Here is a 14,158-nt window from a genome sequence, read left to right as displayed (position 1 = left end):
ATTTAATGTAACTGAAGTTAAATTCACCAAATAGCCCCTGGACTTGAGGAGGCTGAAGGAGAAGAGGGATTCAATTGGATTCTTTGCTTTCCACAAAAATGAATAAAAATCACTTCAATAGGAAGCATCTGCTCAGCAGCTCAAGGTGCTCAAGATGCAACTGAGACGAGGATTCTGTACAGAATCCTTTAGAAAGGACTGAAAGAGTTATTGATAATAATTATTAGCAATTTAGATGCGCTGATTTATTTTTGCCTTTGACACAAAGCAGAATTGCATTCAAAAATCAGAGATGTAAAAAGGACTAAATGAGATAAAAACCAAAGGAAAATATTAAAAGTCCCTTTAAGAAAGGAATGAGAAGAATCCTCAGGATTTCATCACAGATGAAGTGTTTCAAGGAATGGACGTGACAGACACAAGCATTTATGAAAACAGGTGGAACAAGGTCAAAGAGCCACTCCAATGATCACACTGGAATTAAGACACAGCACGTTTAAAACAAGAAAGAAAATCACAATAATTAACTTTGCGACCTGTCTGACACAAGAAAAGTTATTGATACAAAGGGCAGGATGATTAAGAGAATGATTAGGTATTTCAAGTGCTAATAATGATACTTCCCCAAGGCAGGAGAAGAATTTATAAGGGCTATTGATCTCGTGTTTCAGGATGGAAACCAAGCTGGAAGTGCTTGGGAAGAAGGGAAAAAATAAAATAAAATAAAATAAAATAAAATAAAATAAAATAAAATAAAATAAAATAAAATAAAATAAAATAAAATAAAATAAAATAAAATAAAATAAAATAAAATAAAATAATATAATAATAAAATTAAATAATAAAATTAAATTAAATCTTTAAGGGACAATTTGCTCGTTAATTTTGATCAAAGTTCATGGGAGGAGAGAGGAAGGTTTGGGGCTTTTCCCAGCGTGTTGAGCATGTGGTATTGGTTACTAACAGAGAGAGGATTCCAACTTAATTGGATCTTTAATCGGATTGAATAGGGTAATTCCTACCTCTCTGAGTTCCTAATGGATGCCACAATGGCAGGAGTTAAGTGCTGAAGAGCTGCTCTGATTTGAGAGCAGCTTCCAGGGGATCCTCAGGGAAAGGCAATTGTTGGGATGTCCGCTGAGAAAGAAAATGATCATCAAGGTTGATATATTCCAAGGATTTTGGAATAATTACCACCCACTCAGGCAATTCTTACAGGTAGGACACACATCCTTTGCTTTGTTTTTTTTTTTTTTCTCAATAAATCAGTTTATTCCCATTTAGCAGTTTTCCTAGTTCCAAGCAGAACATGGCCATAACCAGCCCAATTCCACACTCTGTGCAAAATGTCCATGGCCATCCAAGGCAGAAACAGAGCTGCAGGTAATTGGAGCTCTAACTGATCCCAAAGAGTTTATGGTTTTGTTAAATAGTCCAAAGAAAACGTGTTCCTATTTCCACTGAAAAGTTCCTGAAATAGCAACTCTCTTCCAGTCCAGAAACAATGCAGGAAACGTTGCTAAACAAAGGTAACACCTTTGGGATGGAGTTGTAAAAAAAGAGTAATGTGAGTGATTTCCCCCTCACATAAACATGACAGAATATTCTCTGCTGTGGAGGTAAAGATGAGTTTTAGAAAATTTTCTGGAAAAGTGATTTCCAGTCCTGGCTAAAGAGCTCCAATGATAGCAAAATTACTGACAGCCTTCAGGCATCTGTTTCACTTTCCTTATAGCTGAAGATCCACAGGAAAAAAAGCAGCAACAAAGTCACCTGCAACACGGTCATGACTGAACCACTGCAGTGCCCCACAGAAAAAACACAATATTAGGTGCAAATTAATGATTATCTCATTATTAGGCACTGTAAGCAGTTATAATAGAGTTATGTTTCTTGGAAAAAAAGAAGTCTCAATCCCTGGTCTGGTGAAACAACTTCAGAGGACAAACATACAGAGAGAGCACATCAAAAATCCTGAGACCACAGAGACTTCCCTGTGGGATTTCCTTGGTGCCTTAGGTTTTAGCTTTCATATTTCCCAGGTTCTGCACTGCACTGGTGTGACTCTGAACTCCAGATAAAGTGTCAGCAGCTCTCCTCACAGCTCAGGCACACAGAACAATCCTTTTCCAGCCCCAGAACCAAGGACACCGCTGCAGTTTCAGCCCAAAAAGTGCAAACAACAGGGAATGGAGGAGAGCAAACTGGGAGGATGGGACTGCATCACCTGGAGCTGGAATTGGACAATGAACCCCAATGTGGAAATGGACCAGAACTTATAAAAGTGTCAAAACTCCTGACTCTGAGCCCATCTTGGTGTAGCCCTGGCTGGGCTCTTGTGCTGCCCAAGGTGTGTCCTGTGAAGGCCTTTTAATAAATCCCTGCTTTATTCCTTTAACTCTGGCCAGCCTCTGTTCCAGGCAGCCTCTCAAGGGATCATCCTGAAAACTTGGTTCAATGGCAGAAATATAAAGCTCTTGATTTCTTCTAACACTTGTGTGTGTAACACTGATGCCAGCAAAGTGGGGGGCACACAGGAGACCGCAGTGACACCTCGGTGCTGGAATGGGACATCACACCCATGCCCAGGGACACAGGGCGTGCCCTTTCTCCAGGGGAGGGTGGCACAACTCTCCTGGTGGGATCCCACCCTCGGGTCCATCCCTGCTCTTGGCAGCACCCTCCTCTCCCCCAGCACCACAACACTGCCAAAACCCAGACCACAAACAGGAGGTTTCTTTATCATCATTAACAAAGCCCAGAATCCAAATTTGCTGTTTTGACTGGGAGACAGATGACTCCAGCTCTGCCAACACCCAAGGTGCTCCCAATGCCAAAACTCACTTTGCTCACACATATGCTCCAATACTCCGAAACAGAAGCTCTGAAACTCCTTTCTTTGTCCTTTCAGTGCTTCTATTCCTCCTTTTTGTGCTTCCCATGTAAGTTCCTGCCTTTTCTTTCTTCTTCCTTTGACTGCCCTTTCAATGCTCACACATTTTAAGGCCTTTGCACCTTTCTGTACAGCACATTTTGTTCTGTTTTTTCCTATCCTTTGCAAATCATATCCAGCAACTTGTGTTTGATGGTGTCACACAAGGTATCCAGTCTCCATCTGAACACATCACAATTCATTACAGTGGTTAATCACAGATTAAAAAAAAATTGTCTTTAATGTCTAATTTAAAATTGTCTGTCTCCAGCTTGTAGCTATTGGATCTGATTTTTCTCATCTCTTCTTGATTAAAAAGCTGGATATGCTTTCCCCATGAAAATACTTGTCCCTGTAATCAAGTCCCCTCTCAATCCTCTTTTTGATGAGCTAAGCAGATTGAGCTCTAAATCTCTTCACTGCAGGGAATTTCCTCCACTCTTCAAATCAATATTGTGGTTATTTCCTTGACTCTCCAGGTTTGTAAACCCTTTCTTTCAGCTGTTGACACCACAACTGACCCTGGCTTTCCAGCACTCTCATGGATTCAGATAAAATCCCTGTGTGAAAGGATCCTACTTGTCCTTCAGACTGTTGGGCTGCCCCTGGATCCCTGCAGTGCCCAAGGCCAGGTTGGACAGGGCTTGGAGCAGCCTGGGACAGTGGGAGGTGTCTCTGCCGTGGCAGAGGTGGCACTGGTGGGAGTTTAAGGTCCCTTCCAACCCAAAATGTTCCATAATTCTATGAAACAAGATTGCTGCCAGCTCCACACACTGTTTTTGTTGGGATTGTTTGGTTTCAACTGAGGTTTCACAGCATACCACATCTAAAACCAGGAAACCCTGACACAAACCTCAGTTATCCTCATTTATCAAACCTGTAACTCCTCCCTTTCCAGAGAGGCCTAAATTATCTATTCTTTAGCTCTATTTTAATTCAGTCCTCTGTCAACTTTTCCATTATTTTTCTGGGATTGGTGCCAAGGTCTCCAGACAATCATCTCTGACCTCTTCTGCTTTCCCCCTTTACACACGGGCTTCTCCTGTTTTCCTGCAGAAGATACACAGAATAATGGAGCCAAAACCACTTTGCCATCCTTGTATGACCCAGCCTTTCCCAAAGACCATAACCAAGACTTTTCCCAACAGATATTGACAGTTTGCCTCTCCCTCCCACACCACTCCTGCCCATCCATCCCAGTTTAGCTGTCACACAGGCACAGAGATGCCAAAGCCATGGGCTGAGAAAACCACACATCAAAAGCCACCACCAGAGCCTGCTCAGGAAAACTCTTTCAGAAGCTTCAGTGCTCTTCTTCAGCAAAAATCTCTAAATTTTATAAAATTTTGTAAAATTTTATTTTTAGGAGAATTCAGCTTTGACCCATCTATGTATTTAATCAGAAACTGGAGTGAGAGGACAAGGAGTAATGGGTTCAAACTGAAAAGGGGGGAGATTTAGGTGAGATTATCAGGAAGAAATTGTTCCCTGTGAGGGTGAGAAGCCCTGGCACATGGTGCCCAGAGAAGCTGTGGCTTTCCCATCCCTGGAAATGTCCAAGGTCAGGTTGGACTGGGCTTGGCTGCAGCAAGATGATCTTGAAGGTGCCTTCCACCCCAAACCCCTTTGGAATTCTGTATGACATCAACTCAGTGAGAAATTTGTTTCCCAGGAATTCCCTCCTCCCACGGCATCCCTCGGAGCCCCTGCTCCAGGAGCACATTTAGCATCAGAGATTGATTGAACTTGCAAGTGGCAGCCCCACGCTGGGTGATCCTAAGTGGGCTGGACAGGCTCTCCTCTCCAAGGTGTGCTGCAAACCGCCGGATTAGCGGCTCAGGCAGCGCCCGCAATCTCGCCTGTCTTACATCATTTACCTGGGCTGAAATTACAGTTCAATTACTGGAGTAATATCTCATTCAGGCAGAACAAAGAAAGGGAAAATATGCAAATGAGTGAATTTAAATTCACTTAATTTAAAGGCCTAAAATTTTTAAGGGCACATTCGCTCTCCGGGGACATTTGGGTTCAGGGATTATAAAATACATAAAGCTATAAATGGTTAAATGGATTGTCATTGCCTGGGCATCCAAACTTTGCATACATTATTCTTTTCAGTGAGTGCTTTATGTAATTAGCAGGGAAAATACACAACATTCCTGACTATATCCTAACCAGGGATAAAAAATTTGGTCTAACCACCCATTTCAGGGAGCTTTGTGCACAGAGAAGCTCAGCATACATTTTGGAGGATCACAGTGGAATAGGTTTGTAGGGAGAATACTGCTTATCTGCTGAATGCAAAGATTACTCCAATTTATTTTTTTTTTTTTGGTGGTACAGATGATATGATTGTGAATAACCCTCCAGGTTTGCTGCCTGTTGTGGTTTTCATGGTTGTTTTTTCTTTAATGAACACTGAGGCATAATTTAATGCACCAAAGATGAAATTTTCCTCTTGCTATGCAGCTGGAATTCTGTGTGGTTTCACTGCACAGGGATGTCTGACAGGGGGAATGGCTGACAGGGAAAATGTGCTGCTCTGGCAGGATAATGAGGTACAATGCTCCAAAAGGCAGCATCCTGCTCATGGGGAAGGAAATGGGAGAAATTTCCTTTTCTTTAGGTGCTGCATCACCAAATAACTATTACAAAAAAGATAGGGACTATTTACAAGGGCGTGTAGTGACAGAACAGGGGGGAATGGATTCAAACTGAAACAGCAGGTCTGGATGGGATATTGGGAAGGAATTCCTCCCTGTGAGGGTGGGCAGGCCCTGGCACAGGGTGCCCAGGGCAGCTGGGGCTGCCCCTGGATCCCTGGCAGTGCCCAAGGCCAGGCTGGACAGGGCTTGGAGCAGCCTGGGACAGTGGGAGGGGTCTCTGCCATGGCAGGGGGAGGGTTGAGATGAGCTTTAATGTCCCTTGCACCCCAAGCCACTCTGTCCCTCTGTGATTACTTTCTGGTGCCACCACACTGGCTGCACTTCACCTTTAGCAAAGCTTTGCTCTGTAATACACCTCAAACAGCTCCATTTTCAGCAATTCCCTGGGATATAATGCAAAGCTGGGAAGGCGAGCCTCTCCCAGCAGGTAGGCACTGTCTGGACAGGAATCAGCCAAAAATCAGGGTGAGCAGAACCCTGAGCTGAGCACTGTGCACACACAGCAGGGAGGCTGCAATTCCACAGGCTCAGCAGAGATCAGAAAAATCCCAGATTTAGGTGGAAGCCTAAGTCCAGCCTCACGCAGGCAATAACAGAAAGGTGCATTTGTCATGCAGGTGGTAAACCCTGAGCAATTACTGTGGATTTCAGTGCTAACCCTGTCAGTGTAATGGAGCAGGTATGGCTTAGCTCTGTACAGCTGGGACAGCCCTTTAATCACTGTTCCTCCTCACCCCACACACCGCAGTTGTCATCTGTGTGGCTCAGAAAACAGGAATATTCAGTGATCTTTGCTAGGTATTTGTTCCCAGTCAAAACACAAGACACTTGAGAGGAGGCAGAGTCACAGATCTCCCAACTCTCCTGCCTGCAGACCCCAAGTGGATGGTGGATTCTCCAAAATCCCAGATGGATCAAGTCAGGGTAACTCAATCACCCTCAGCTGAACCAGCCTCATTTGTATCAGTCAAGGACCTGAGCCATTACGCCTCCTCCTCAAACTGGTTAGGCTGCAAATTAGATTTTCATCACTCCTGGGACAAAAAGCTGACTCTGCTGAGGTCACTGGGAGTTTGAGCATCCATTTCAGTGGTGCCATGACTTCACCAGTGGTTTGCCTGGGCAATATCCAGCCTGGGAGTCACCATGGATTATCCTACAAATATATTCACTAAAATCTGCCACTGGAACTGGCAGATAGCAGTAGTTCAGTTCTGTGCCATTTTCTTTTGCCCAGATGCAACAAAAGGAATATTTGTCTCAGAGGAATGGGGATGGTAATGACCAATATTACTGCAGTTTTGACCAATGCCTTGGCAGAACTCAAATCAAGTACTGAATACAGTTTATTCCTGTAAAATTGAGTAATAATAAAAAAAAAAAATCAGACAGGACTTCCTCTGACTTACAACAGAAATCCTCCAAAATCTATCCTCTCAATGAAGTTTTACTGGAACAAAGTCATTGGTGGAGTGATATGAAAGAATAACCTGTGAAAAATAAAACACTGGGCCCTTATTCAGTAAAGCACTTGAGCAATAAACCAAATTTTAGGTAATAACTTCACTGAATTCAGCAAACAGATTGTGGTTTGAAGTATTTTGCTTACAAAGAAGTAAAATCAACAAAATTAGACAACCGTGGATGCAAGTGGACATACAGACCTGGAACAACCAACACAAACTGCCCGAGAGGGGAGGATTTTAGCAATGGACAGACAGACCTACAAGATCAACCTTGGGACAAACATGTGGCTGCTTCCAAACCTACCGACAATCTGTTCTTATTAACCACTCTCTGACTTCAGTAAACTGCAAAAATAATGGTGCATTCTGTAAAAATGCATGTGTTTAAAAAAAAAAAGCCATTGAGTTAATCACTCTTTTAGCTGAAAGCATTGTTGGGGGGGGGGGTTTCGAACAGAAAAAAATTCTGCCCCCCAATAATAATTTTCCTTTCCCTATCAGCAGAGCAATCTTGCATCAGGACTGATTTTATTTGAAGCACTGGGGGGGCACGCTGGCACCAGGCATTTTTTTTACTGAGACATTGTTCCAGGTTTCCATCGGGTTTAATGCTGGAGCAGCACGTGACAGGACAGAGCGCTGCATTTTTCAAATATCCTTTAAAGCTGTGGGAAGACTCTCCTTAAAGGCAGCCCTCTCTTCTTTCAAGTGCCATACAAGCACAGCAGGCAGCATTCAAAGCCACCTCTTCTGTGTCAGCCAGCAGGGAAGGCTGACAGGGAATTGCTTGTGTCACACTCCAAAAGTCACCAAAGCAGACACACTGAAAGGTGGATGGGCCCAATTCTGCCTTTTTGTTTTGCTTTGTTTTCCTCCTCCTCTCAGTAGATTTCTGCCTTTCCCATTCATTCCAGCCAGGATGGTGTTCTGAATAGGGACTTAAACCTTGCAGAGTCATCCCGTGGGCCTCCCAAAAAACGGAGAAGCTTGAAATGAGATTTCTGAAAGTATTAAAATCATCTAGCTAAGCTGTACTGGGGGGTCAGAGGGCTTTGGCTCACTGCAATGTTTAGAGTTCTTTGGGGCTGCAGCCTCGTGCTCTCACTGCTTGGCTTGTTTGTAGCTACACTTTGTATTCTCCAGGAGGGCACAGAGACTCCCCAGCCATCAGAGCCCCTTCACGTGGGTTCATCCCACCTTTAAAGCCCTCTCAGAAGCAGAAATGAACAGCCCAGGTGCTGCCTTTGATGCTCTCAGGAGGAGGAAGAGGAGGAGGCAGCAAATGCAGCAGCAGCATCACCAGGCAGGGAGAGTGACACAGGGCCAGGCTGGGGACCAAGAGCCCACCCAGAGCAATGCAAAGGCCCCTTGGTGCTGCACTGAGGAGAAATATCATGGCAGGTGTCACCTTTCCACAGCTCCCTGGCTGCAGACACGGGCAGGATTCAGCAGGGACACTGGCAGCTCTGGTTTTGGCACAGGGACAGTCTGGGCTGTCTGAGGTCACCTGTCTGGAGCTCGGCTGGGGCTCTCTCAGCCAGACTGGGAACCAGCTGGTGAAAATCTCCTCAAAAGCTGCTCTCTCACAGAAACAGCCCTGCTCAGGCTCCACCACTGGCTCAGGCCAGCATCCAGACATCTCAATTCTGCCGTGCCACAGACCAGGAGCAAAGGTGGGGATGGATCCAAGCAGGCTCGTCCCCATCCTCCCTAAGCTCCTCTTCACCCTCCCTTAACCTGAATCGCATCCTCACCACACCTCTGATTTAACTCTGTCCTGTTGCAAGAGGGAAAATACAAACAAATGGAGAAAACCTCCTGAAGTTGGTCTTTTTCTTCATAAATGGAGAAAAGAGAGGACTAGCAAGGGTCAAAGGAAAATGGAAAGAGAAGCTCTAATGAAGAAAGCAACATAATTTTGTCCTTCTTTCATGGAAGAGTATCTGCACTTGGAAATCACACTGAAAACCACAAGCTAGTTAAGCTGTAATGATAAACACTGCTTTTAAAGATAAACTGTTCTTCATCTGCATTTTTTTTTGATCTTCACACATCCAGGTGCAATGAAGGAAGAAGGAAACATCTGCTAGGGAGTGCTGAAACCCCAGCAAATAACATCAGCACAGCCATCACTCACTGTGTGCTTCATGCAGGGTGCCTGGACACGCTGGGAGGAGAAACCTGAGGCACCAAATATCACCAAGCACCTTCATCTGTTTGTTGTGCAGAGGCAATCACTAATCAGCATCTGGGAATGCAAATGCACTTACAGAAGTCAATGAATAAAACAGAAGAGAGTAGCTAGGGAGAAAAAGAAGCTAAATACAACAACCTTGAGTTCTGGGCGCTGACTTTGTTACACAGGGGAAAAAACAACCCACAACAAAGTCAGCCTAGCTCACAGGTCTTCACCTAAGCTCTTCACCTGAGTCTGTCTGAGCCTAGAAGGGCAATTAATTACAAGTACACAGATTATGAACTACAGTAATCTTAGCCTAGGAATAGTGACAACGAGCTGGGATTTGGTTCAGTGTGGTCTTAGTTTCTGTGGGCACTGCCACAACACCCCCCTCGAGTCCCACACACAGTCAATTATTCAATACCCAAGTTCTACAAAGAGAAGTACCTGGATTCCTGTTTCTCATCCAGAGGGATGAAATCTTCACTGCTATTTAAGCAGAATGAGTGCCATGACACCCCGCAGTTCTCCCAGCCCTAGCAGACTTTTCCTAGGTGCACTTTGAGCAGGATGAGGATTTGTCTATATGAACAAGGAACAGAGCTCAGAAGGGTGGAGATAAGCAGAGCAAAAGGGTGCTGGGAGCTCCAGGTCCACCCACACACACTGCAAAGCTTTGCTCCAGCTCAGGAGGCCACGGATGAAAAGCCCATTAGCAGCTGAAGTGCTCCTGAAGCATCCTGGCTCAAACTCACCCTGGGGGTTTCCTGTCCCTGTAACCCCAACAAAAGCACAGAGAGTGGGGATGATGCAGGATTCCCTCCCAAGGTGCAGCACACGTGGAGCCAGGGGGAACAAAAAAGAGTCCACTGGCCAAAATATAAATAATTGAAGATTGAAGCTCATGTTGGTACTTCAGGTAGGTAATCCTTCTGCTCTTTGAGTTATTCCCTTACCGAAAAAGATCTGCTAAGGACCAGGGTCTGCTGTGAGGAGAAGCCAGCAGAGCTCCCCAGCCCTGTGGGCCATGGGATAATTCAGACCACAATCAGACCACACGTTCCAGGTTTTATTTCAAAGTGGAGCACAGGAGAACCCCACAGACTTGCGGGATCTCTCAGCTCATGACAGCACATTCAAACAGCACCTGGTGGATGAATTTCTTTGATAGAACTCGTCCCACTAATGATTTGGGGTTTATAACAATTGAAACTCGTTATAAAACACTGAGCACATCACCACCAGAATATGGTTACAAGATTCCTGCTTTGTTATCATTCCCATGCTGCTCCCACAGTCTGTGCTGGGACATCAATTTTCATTCTCCATGATTTAGGGTCGTTATAGGGTGGGCTTTGTGCTAGCAAAGAACCCATGATCTGTAACAAAACTGAATTTCTACTTTACTGGACAAATATATCAAAAGAAATTGTGGCATCTTGGTGGGTTGCTAAGCAACCAAGAGCTCCAGTGTCACTTGTTTGTGATCAATTCAAGTCATTCATAGGGCTCCGAAGCAGCAGCTCAGGAATTCCAACAAAATCTGTGCCTTGGGAAAGCCAGGGGGACTTCCTGACACACAATAACACTTTCTTTCCTCTAAGATAAACTTTGTAGATGTTCTTTTGATCTGTGTGATATGTTAATCCATTATTCTTAACATACTGCTAATGGGAAAAGCTATAATTAACTAACTACAGCATTGTAATGCATGCAAGATAAACTGATCTAATTAGTAGTGTTTAAAGTAGTCCCTGTCCTCTCCCACTGCGGAAAGGAGCAGATCCTTTCTGATCACAGGAGCAACTGTCCCCAACATCGTTTTATGTAAAGAATAAATTCCTTTTTGTTCCATTTTTTTTCTCCCAAAGAGAAGTGATAAAGTAAATTTTTACTGGCAAACAAGGTGGCCCCAGTCCAAGCCACTCGAGGTACACATCCAAGCTGTGAATAATGCAATCTTTCATTTAAATGAAGGCTTATCTGTTGGCTTTCTTGGGGTAAAGAAGTGGACTGTTATATTTTCACTCATGAAGTTTAATTACTGAAGTAACTCATACTGAATGCCCACAATAACTGCACTCACTGAGTTAAATGTATATTGCTGAAGTACAGTCTTTATTTCAGCCTCATATTCAAGATTCACCCCATCCTTATTTTGATAAAAATCAATAATGAACAGGAAGAGTTTAGAAACAAATTAGTTTCCAAGCTGTGTGCTGCATATGGCAAAATTTCAACTTCTTGATTGCTGGCAGGTGTGTTTTTACTAAAGATATTTAATGATAATTTCATATACACTGGGCAATATTTCTAAAGAAATTACCTTCTGCAAATCTCGGTGTCCTATCCTGTGCATCTCATTTTAAAGTCACATGATCTGGACTTGTAGTTCCTCTGCAAGCCAGACTCCACCGACAGCAGATGCTCAGCCTAAATGAGCACCAGAAACTGGTGAACCAGAATTTCCTAATTGTTAATGACCCATTGAGAGAGGCGCTTATTTGGTTTGGGGTGGGTTTTTTAAAACATAAAGAAAATTTACTACTTTTAAGGAAGAGAGAAGCGTTACCACAGCAGGAGTTGTGCACTCTGGTATTTCATATCAGAAGATAAGCAGAGGCACGTGGGAAGCAATGGCCACAGGATGGCAAGCACAGCTCCAACAAGGTAATATTTCACGTTCATAAACGGCAAAAAAAATGCATATTAATTTAAAGTACAGCTTTTCACCTCCTCTCCTCTCTTCGGACTGGTATCTGAAGTCATAACATTTATTATTTATTGCTTGTGGAATGGGGTTCGGGGGAGCTACACAGCACACATCAACTCGGTCACACCAAACAAACCCTTGGCAACGACACAGAAATGCCACCTGTCACCGCTCTGGTGAAATTTTCCAAAACCGCATTTCAAGCAAAAATATTCCCAGGTAGTGCTGAACACTTGTACATAATCCAACAAAACACAGCTTAGTTCCTTTCTACACCAAAAGAAGCCAAGTATCCCTAAGGATGGAAGAGACAGAGGCAAAGCCCACGTACATTTGCCGTGTCTGACTACTGGAAAACAGAATCTCCTCGGTCTGCGTTGCCAAGCTCCCCGATGCTCTCTGATCATGCAACGCAAATCGATAACACACAGCCCAGACACCGAGCCTCCGCGGTTCCAGCAGCTCTCCTGCCGTGCAACACGAGCGAAAGAAACCAACCTGGGGACTTCGCTAATTATTTAGGAACTGCAGCAAAACCCCCCCAAATCCTCTCCAAAATCATTTGGAAAAGCACTAACAAGTGTTCGCCAAGATGCAGGACACCCGGGCTCGCAAACTTGAGGCCACCTAAAGCAACACGGGACTGACCTGCCAACCCCCAGCCGAGCCCCTGGCCCGTGGCTCTGTCCCCCGGTCCATAGCTCTGTCCCCCGGCCCGTGGCTCTGTCCCCTGGCCCGTGGCTCTGTCCCCCGGTCCATGGCTCTGTCCCCCGGCCCGTGGCTCTGTCCCCTGGCCCGTGGCTCTGTCCCCCGGTCCATGGCTCTGTCCCCTGGCCCGTGGCTCTGTCCCCCGGTCCGTGGCTCTGTCCCCCGGCCCGTGGCTCTGTCCCCTGGCCCGTGGCTCTGTCCCCCGGTCCATGGCTCTGTCCCCCGGTCCATGGCTCTGTCCCCTGGCCCGTGGCTCTGTCCCCCGGTCCGTGGCTCTGTCCCCCGGCCCATGGCTCTGTCCCCTGGCCCGTGGCTCTGTCCCCCGGCCCATGGCTCTGTCCCCCGGTCCATGGCTCCGTCCCCCGGTCCGTGGCTCTGTCCCCCGGCCCCTCCGCGCTGTCCCCCGGCTCCGCAGGGCTCCGCACCCCCGAAACTTCCCGCGGGCAGCGGCTCCTCCGCCCGGAGACCCGAGTGCGGGGAGAAGGGGCCGGACCGGCTCCCCGGGAACCCCCGGGACCCCCGCTCGCCCCCGGTCCGGGCTGAGCCCGGCTCCGCTTCCTCATCGCTCCGCAAGGCGCCAGGTGCGGTGCCGGGAGCAGGAAAACCAGTTTTCAAATCAGAGCGATAATAATTAAAGAGCGCTTTGGGAGCCAGGCAGGGCGAGCCGGGGCGGCGGCAGGACAGCCCCGCGGGCGGACACCCCCGGACCCCTCCCCGGTCCCCCCGGCCGTACCTTGAGCCCGGGCGGGCGGAGGGGTCCCGGTGGCGGCGGCGGCTCCGCAGCCCCGTCCCGGCGCTCCGAATTAATCGCTCCACCCCGAAAAAAAAAAGGGGGAGGGAAGGAGGGGGAGCGGAAAAACCCAACGCAACCACCCCAAAGCCAGCCCCGCTCCACACCCACGAGGAGGGAGAGGGTCCCTCCGTGACTGGCATCGCTATCTCCTCCGGCGGAGCTTGCAGGGAGCCATGGCAACGAGCCCCCGCGCTGCCCACAGCCTCCCCCGGGCACAGCCACCCCCGCCCCGGCCCTGGCCCCGCTCCGGGTCCCACCTGCCCGATCCGAACCCCCCCGGCCGGAGCCGGCTGCCAGCGGCACCTCCGCCCCCGCTGCTCGGGCGGCACCTGGGGATGCAGGGAGCGAGGGGAGCGAGGGGAGCCCCTGCCCGCCCGCAGCCCGGGGAGGTCGTCCCGCAGCCGGGCAGGTGCCGGGGAGGGGCCCCCAGGGCCGGCCAGCCCAGAAGCGGGGCGGGAGGGGGAGAACGGGATGGCCGAACCGAGGGCGCTGCCCCGGCAGGAGCCGGGATGCTCTCGCTCCGGCGGGCAGCGGCTCCGCCAAAATCCAGGCAAGGAGGAGCGAGGCGCTGCCAGGGAGGGCACGGTCCCCGCCTGGTCTCACCCCTCTCTCGGATGGAGAATTGTTGCTGCATTTCCGAGGAAAGGATGAAGATTAAGAAAAACGCAACTGGGTTTAGCCCTTCCCCCCTCTCCCCTACT

General features: G+C 47.3%; 1 protein-coding gene across 7 annotated transcripts in view; it reads right to left on the bottom strand.

Moving 5' to 3' along the window:
* CHL1 (cell adhesion molecule L1 like) overlaps positions 1-13,800 on the bottom strand; it is a 134,576-nt gene extending 120,776 nt beyond the window's left edge. Inside the window, exons 1-2 of one of the 7 annotated variants that reach the window (XR_011003148.1) lie at positions 13,715-13,785; positions 13,398-13,474 (exon numbers count right to left, since the gene is read on the bottom strand). The gene's annotated coding sequence lies outside the window, so the exon portion shown is untranslated. Of the gene's footprint in view, positions 1-13,397; positions 13,475-13,714 lie in introns of those variants that run through there. The other 6 variants (XM_068202321.1, XM_068202323.1, XM_068202316.1 and 3 more) reach the window with 6 other exon arrangements.
* Between the last annotated feature and the right edge of the window lie 358 nt (positions 13,801-14,158).

Source organism: Anomalospiza imberbis, chromosome 11 (assembly GCF_031753505.1).
Source record: "Anomalospiza imberbis isolate Cuckoo-Finch-1a 21T00152 chromosome 11, ASM3175350v1, whole genome shotgun sequence".
Taxonomy (NCBI): domain Eukaryota; kingdom Metazoa; phylum Chordata; class Aves; order Passeriformes; family Viduidae; genus Anomalospiza; species Anomalospiza imberbis.
Note: the sequence above shows the minus strand (reverse complement) of the source record. Positions and strands in the feature narration are given on the sequence as shown.